General features: G+C 38.1%; 1 protein-coding gene across 1 annotated transcript in view; it reads right to left on the reverse strand.

Annotated features, from left to right (window-relative positions):
- Positions 1-6547, reverse strand: part of LOC112464998 — a 39803-nt gene extending 33256 nt beyond the window's left edge. Inside the window, exon 1 of the mRNA XM_025032378.1 lies at positions 6293-6547. The gene's annotated coding sequence lies outside the window, so the exon portion shown is untranslated. The remainder of the gene's footprint in view (positions 1-6292) is intronic.
- Between the last annotated feature and the right edge of the window lie 939 nt (positions 6548-7486).

The raw sequence follows: 7486 nt of genomic DNA on the forward strand, positions 1-7486 counted from the left end.
TGGAAATCTGCAGTAGCATAACGAGTCGATGGAGACTCTTACATCCGAAAAATATGCGCGCTTCGTTCGGAATAGTAGCCACCGCACGGCCCCAAATCGCCGTGGCGCGATTTCAATGCCGTCGCTCTCCAACTTCCTTTACGGCCACTAGCCGCATATTTTACAATGTAAAAGCCATAATCCTTATATTTCGCAAAATTTCCTCTCTTAGAAATGTTATCAATTCAGGAAAATTCCCAGAAGATAGCAGAGAGATCGAGGAAGGACCTTCCGCGCAATATGATTTGAGGTATAAAAGAATTTTAAGAGTGAACCTGATGTAAGTTTTATATACGTGACATGTGTTGCACAATGTAAGAATCTGTAAGATCTTTTCTAGATTCTACCTTGTTCCTTCTGTGCGCGCATTTTCAGTAATTACAGCGATCCTTTCGTCACGTGAGTTGACTACAAGAGTCAAATGCAAAAACGCCCTGGCTCTTTGGAAAGGCAATAAAATGGAAAAGCTCTCTCGCACGAGAGAGTTAATAATGAGTCGCATCGACTGAATTACGTGCAAGATGATTTCAATATTCCGACGTAAAAGGGATTCGCTGTTCGATAGCTAAGCGTGGGCAAAAGAAAGCGTGCAAAGAACATCAAAGTAAGAGCAATCTTCGTGCACTTTAATATCGCGCAAAATGGCATAATAATTGTATCATTTATAAAAGGACATTAAATTATATATATATAGATACGTGTCGTAAGAAAATCGTAAATTATTTCAACAAAAAAAATATCTGCTGTTTAATCGTTAGAAATCGATTAATTAAAAAAACTATTAGCTTAAAGTACCCTACATTCTTAAAATGGGAAAATATAAGAATATTAATTAGCAAAAATACGTAATCTTCGCAACTTCCATTGTTTTATATGCGGTATGAAACTTTGTTTCACACCCTGCAAAATAAACGGAAAATCCACAGAACGGAGTTTACGAGCTCGTTTCCATTCGTGAATATCCACTCCGCGCGCAGCGTGTCTTCGTACCTGTCATTTCACTTTATGCGCGACGGGTGTGCATTTCTGTACCGTGGAAGTTAATCAAGTACTGATTAAAGAGCGCGCCTAATTAGAGAGTTCGCCTGAGAGCTACTTTAGCACGTATGTCAAATCAGGTCGTGAGGATGCTGACGTTGATATCATCTCTAGCGTGTTTATAGAACAATTCGCGAAAATGTGCGACAGTTATTGTCGCAATTACTGTTGCATTCATCTCTCTCGAAACGTTCCGATGCTCAAAGACTTCCCGGAGGCTTAATTCGCTGGTCTCGTAATTTCTAAAATTAAACGTTCCTGTAATCGTCGCGCCTACTGCCCTTGTAAATTTCCTGGGATTCAAGAGATTTGAGAGAGAGAGAGAGAGAGAGGGAGGGAGGGGGAGCGAAGGAGAGCATAAAAAGCAATAAACGTAATTCTCCGAGTTAAATAGCGGCTAATTCTCAGAGACAGAGATTTAAGGGCACGAGATACGCCACGCAAAGTTCTGTCTAACTGAGGAAATCGCTCGCGGAGCAAACGACACACGTAATTAAATCTACCGCGTATCGAGCTAAACTGCATCAATTAAACAGAAGTCAGGATAAATCGACGTCGATTTCAATACGGAACGCGTCAGCGCATATATTACCGCGCGTTGCACGCCGTTGCCTGGCGAGGATCTCGGGATTATCATGCGTGGGTGTATGATGTCGCGATTGCGTCGAGGTTGTGCACCCGGAATTTGCGAAGAGCTCGGATTATCAATTTTTTCCGCCGCTATTTCCATGCATAACTGATGAACCTTTAAGGGATAGAAATATCTGCCGCTGGTGATTTTGAATTAAAATAACGACGGGAGCCCCGATATAACGACAGCGTCACTAGCTGGACATATCATTGAGATATCAAGCACGGGAAATGGAAAACATGCAACTTATATATGTGTGTATATATATATATATATATATGTAGTACTACGAATATCTCGGAAAATTGCAGAGAATATATACATATATATATATACATATGTAACGTCCAGTAAATCGCGATATAACGGTGAAGAAATGTTGATACAGAATAAATGCCTTCGAAATTGAAAGATGTAACGTCTGAATGCAACATCTAAATCGAATTCCATCATCGCTGTTAAAACATGTTCGATCCCAAAATTTTCATCGATTGGAACATTTGAAGAGAACTCTCCTGCGCACGTACATATACATATGTATATCGCTCTATAGAGTCTATAGGCTCTCTGACGTGCAAAGCACACGCATACTTATCTAGTCCGTGTCGGATAAAGATACGTCGTCGTATTCGCGCGCTTGACATCTGGCACTTAAATCGAGCTCGCGTCCCGCGAAATTTTAGCCGACACCCCGGTAAAAGCCCTTCGAGACTTTTAGAATAGAGCGCAGACGATGTGGGAATGGCACAGGAATGGCGAAAACCAGAATAAATTTCAGAACGCGACTCTCTCTCTTTTTCCCGATGCATCCGTCCGATTCTTTTCCGCGTCGTTTTCCCTCGCGATTTCATCGAACTGCTTTATGACATTCGCGAAACTCGCGAAGTGTATGAGTGAGTAGAGCGAAGAAATCTGATAGGAACGATGGTAGAATATTTCCAGAATACTATATGCAAGGATGATTTTGCATAAAGAAAGAATAAATGAAAATGTAGCATAACATTTTTTTATGTAATATTTTGTTTAATATTTAAAATATGGAAATAATTCAAGAAATAATTTCAATTAACTTTACAGAAATATAATTTGTGGTGACATAAATATTATTTATTATTTTGTAAAATAGAATAATAGAATTTTCTGCTCGCGTTTTAATAGCGTTGAAAAATTCATGTTAATGTAAATTATGTAAATTATATGAGCTTCAATAAGGTATTAATTTTCTGATTTTCAGAATTGATTTTCTTAAGAACAAAACTAAATAAGTATAGGTATGTAGAAATTTTAATTTTTATTCCAAATTTTATTCCAAAATTTTGATACTGTTTTTTCGTATTATTCCTTTCTAATTGTATATCAACAACAACAAATAATTCTATAAACTGCAATATTATTACAAATCATAAATATTAAAACCCCTGTTTTTCAAGTTTGATAAAGATTTGCGAAGGATATGTTTCAAGTGGAAAGGCAAATCCTTCGGACTGTGAAATTTATTCGTTTTTTTTTTATGTATGTTCGCCTACCGAGCAGAGTTTAATACGAAAGTCGAAGGGTCTTAACCCTTGGAATACCGGCGGATACACATCTCCTGGATGTTCATTTAAATTCTTGCCGCGACGGCAGCGACTGTATGTTGAGATTTTTCGTATGATGAATACATTTCAGAAGTCATATAAATTATATAGAAAATATTACAACTATATTATACTATTATAATTGTTATACGCTGACCCAACATTAACTAAGTTTATAGGTATGTTTTTTCTTTTCTCTTTTTCTGAAACGCGGAAACGCGGAAAAACGCAGTTAACTTTATATTACATCACCTCTATTACAATCCATGTAAGTTTCTTTCTGATATCGTGTAAACTGTTTCGATAACTGTTTACTTAATAAGATGAACCTTCAACATGGTGAAAATGTCAAGTGTGATATTCTTTTGTCAAAGCAAAAAATAATATCAAGTTTTTTATTAAACTTCAGAAGAAACTATAAACTGTCGTAAGGTATAACGTCAATTTATTTTTATCCTGATTTACGAAGAAAGCAGAATCGAATTCCGCAACAAGATAACACATCCTCGCTTTTGTTATTCGATACTTTTTCATCATACGCGATGCTTCTTTCTCTTTTCTTAATTAAAAAGTCACACAAAGACGTATATTATTAATGTAAAAGAGAGTTCGAAGGGAATCGAAAATAAATTTTAATCAACTTCCTGGTTGATATTTCTATCAAATAGTTTTAAGCACGATAAAAATATTACTGGGATAAACACAAGATAACTTCATATTTTGAAAAATATGCTATTAATTTATTTAAATACAAATAAATTTAAATAAATTTTTATTTATAAAAATAATAATATATATCTACATGTATATGATTTACACTATTTAATCTAATTAAATAGTAAGTAAATAGAAAATAAAATAATTTCTCTCTTTTTATTCTCTCTCAGAAACAGCTGGGTGAGATATAATGCGAGTTAAGGGGGGGGAAAGGGTTAACGTATTTCGCTGGCGGCAGGCGAAATGTTCATCCGAACGAACTTGCTCACCACGAGTTCGGGAAACGGCGAAGTTCCGAGGTGGTGGTAAATCGAGGCACGAAACGCCGTATAATCCCGCAGCTCGCGAAAACCTTTCATCTCGCGAGGAATTAATTTATACGAGCGTGTTATCGGACGAAGCCGAGCCCTCCTCCCGCGATGGGATCCGTCGGCGTCGGTTCGAAGGGCTCGCGGTGGAATCCCAGAGTGGATTGAAATTGTTCGCGAATGAAATTCTCGGGCTTCAAGCTTTAACAAACTTGGGATAGACACGCGGAAGGCCTGCCAAACTTTGTCCGGGTCGGCCGAACAAAGCGCGACGATCAGAGAAGAAAAATTGCCGCGCCCATCCCCTTGTCTACCCGTTGCGCGAGAAATCAGCGTGATTAATTACGCTTTTTGTCGCTCGCACTCGGGTCGTTGAGTTGATCCGAGTGTCCCTCCGCAGCTGACGCACGCTCTTAAAAGGGTAGGTACCTAGCTGAGCGGAGCGCGCTCTTTGATCGCCGTGAGCCCCTTTGCCATCATCGATAATATACGCTCGTCGCTCTATGGCAACAGGACGACGTGAACAATGTTTAATATCGTACAGTCGTAATCACACTTGCATTAACAATATTATAACGGTGATTAATTGTAAAGTCCCTTTTCGATGATGTCTCTCCAACCGAAGAGAACATATCTCTTTTACCGCGTATTAAAACTCATAATACCCCGCGCGGGAGATGTTTAATATCATATAATTGCGATTTTAATTAGAGTGCTGCTGTAATTCTGATTGTTACATATCAGTAATTATTCAAAGTCGCCGCAAAATATCCACGCTTGGAAATAATGGCGTGCGGAGAAGCCAGCATCTTGCATGGGGTAATATCAAATGTAACGATCTATAATCGTTATAAGTTAAATAATATGCTTCGGCAAACTTTTGCCTATCGACCCTTGCTCAAACAAAGATATCTTCTTTTTATACTCGTTACCATTCGCTACAATGTGCTTTCGAATTTTGCAGCCACGTATTAATTTGCCATGACCACGTACGAATTGCGATCGGGATACGACCGCAAATGCCATGGATACCTTCATTCAGTGCGTGCGAGCGGGCACGTACAAATGAATTGAGAACTTTGAACACGCTGCCTTCCTACGTGATCGCGACCGACGTTCCAATCAGAAGCTGAGAGAGCATCGTTGATTCCTGGTTCATTGGCGTGCGTGCCATCGATATATGAAAGTTTCGCGCTCTTTCCTCACAGAACGAAATCGATGTTCCAAAGAAGATAACTATATCTGTCTGCAAATTTCATTGTTTCTGATGAAGACCCTTCGCTATCAGCCGATAATTTGATTATTCCGTTAACCGTACATATACCAATTTTGCCATTTAGCTTAATAACCATTGTCTCAAATAACTATCATCTCATATATAACATATTAGACAAGACACTTTAAAATAGAGATATTTTAGAAGAAAATTATTCTATTATTTTTAGAAAAAAATAATTTTTAAAAATGTTCAAAATATATATATATGTATGTAAAAATTGCATAGATTTGAAGAGAACATTTAATGGTTTTTTTTCATGTTATTATTTTTAAAATATATCTCAAGTTTTAATAACACGTAGCAAAATGATGGTCGGAAGTATTTATGAATACCTATAGAGTTGTTTTACAATATAAATCATAAGCACTCTAAATTTTTAAAACGTTTTCCAACAATTTTTAACTTTGAACTATCGAATTTTTAATTAAGTAATAATAATATTAATAAATATAGTAAATATATGTACGACGTACGGAATATTTTTAAAATGTGGAAAAACGTGTGGCCGCGTGCTCAGCGCGGGTCGCGCTCGTGAATGAAGTGACGCGATCGTATCAAATATTATTAGATACGACTAAATCGTTAGCTAAAAAAGATTTAATTTTAATCGCCCATTAAATCTTTCGTAATTTAGAAATCCATGAAATGATCTTCTCGTATACTATCCATTAGGTAACGCGATACGTTTATTTTACCTATTTACCTTGTGGCGATCGTGGACCTCCGGGAGAAGAAACATTGAAAGCTTGCAGCACTCTTCTCTGGGTCTTCTCCTTTCTTAATACGTACACCTCATGTACTTCTCGAGAAAAGAAAAAGGTTCGAGAGAGAAGAGATAAAAAAGGAGCAAAAACGATAATCAAACTGTAAATCTAGAAAAAGAAAGAAGAGACAGTCTTGGAATTGCGCGCGCACGAGAGAGCTTCCGCGAGCTTGCGACGGCACGTGAACCGCAACGGCCAAGTGGCGCAACTGAACTCAGCTGAACCGAGTCGGAGCTTAAATTACCGAAGAGAGAGAGAAGGTGGCGAGGGTGGCGGCGGCGGTGGTGGTGGCGGTAGCGGAACAGAGAGTGAGAATCGCGTCGTCTCCCTCGCATCGATTTACTGACAGTGGCGTGCGCTTCGCGACTCGTTCGCGAGAGGCTCGCGCACTCCAGGAAAAGCGGGAAAACGAGAGAGGAGCGTGTTCCCGAATTTGGGAAATTTTTTGACAGCGCTTCAATCGCAAGAGAAAATAGCGTGGGTTTATGTCACGAGCTCTCTTTTTTTTGAAGAGCTGAAACTCTCTGAGCGTGGTTTCCAGGATATTCCGCCCTTGCGAGCGTATCAAGACCGCCACTTTTCGAGAAACCGCTATTAGGGTCGGAATTATTTGGCCATAACAACGGTTGAAATTGCTCACGTGGATCGCGAAATACAACGCGTAATTTGAAAGGGAAAATAAATTATTTTCTAAATAATGAAGACAAATTGGCAGCAGATTCGACTCGATTTTCGTTATCGATCTGTCAAGCTGTTCAATATTTAAACAACTGTTAATATATACCCAAGCAGCAAAGCAGGGGCATCTTGAGCAAACCAAAATCAGATTGCCCTAATTAAGTGAAGAATTACCAACTTTCGACATAAAAAATGTCTTAAAAGTCAAATAGCGTTTCAAGTGTTGTGAATTGATTTTGTCTTATAGAATAGAAACAAATCTGTAAAAAGTTGTATGCATTATGGAAATATCTTAATTATTCCGAATAAAATTCTCAAATAGTCTCCACTTGGAAGTTTAAAACTTTCCATCAAATATTTAACTCAGATTAGAATCGACGAGCATCGATAAAAATCAGTATCAAATTGTATAAATAAAAGGAAACATTGCTCCTGTTCGTTCCGTACACTTTTAA

The sequence above is a fragment of the Temnothorax curvispinosus genome, unplaced genomic scaffold (assembly GCF_003070985.1).
Source record: "Temnothorax curvispinosus isolate PA1 unplaced genomic scaffold, ASM307098v1 QBEX01000209.1, whole genome shotgun sequence".
NCBI classification, from domain to species: domain Eukaryota; kingdom Metazoa; phylum Arthropoda; class Insecta; order Hymenoptera; family Formicidae; genus Temnothorax; species Temnothorax curvispinosus.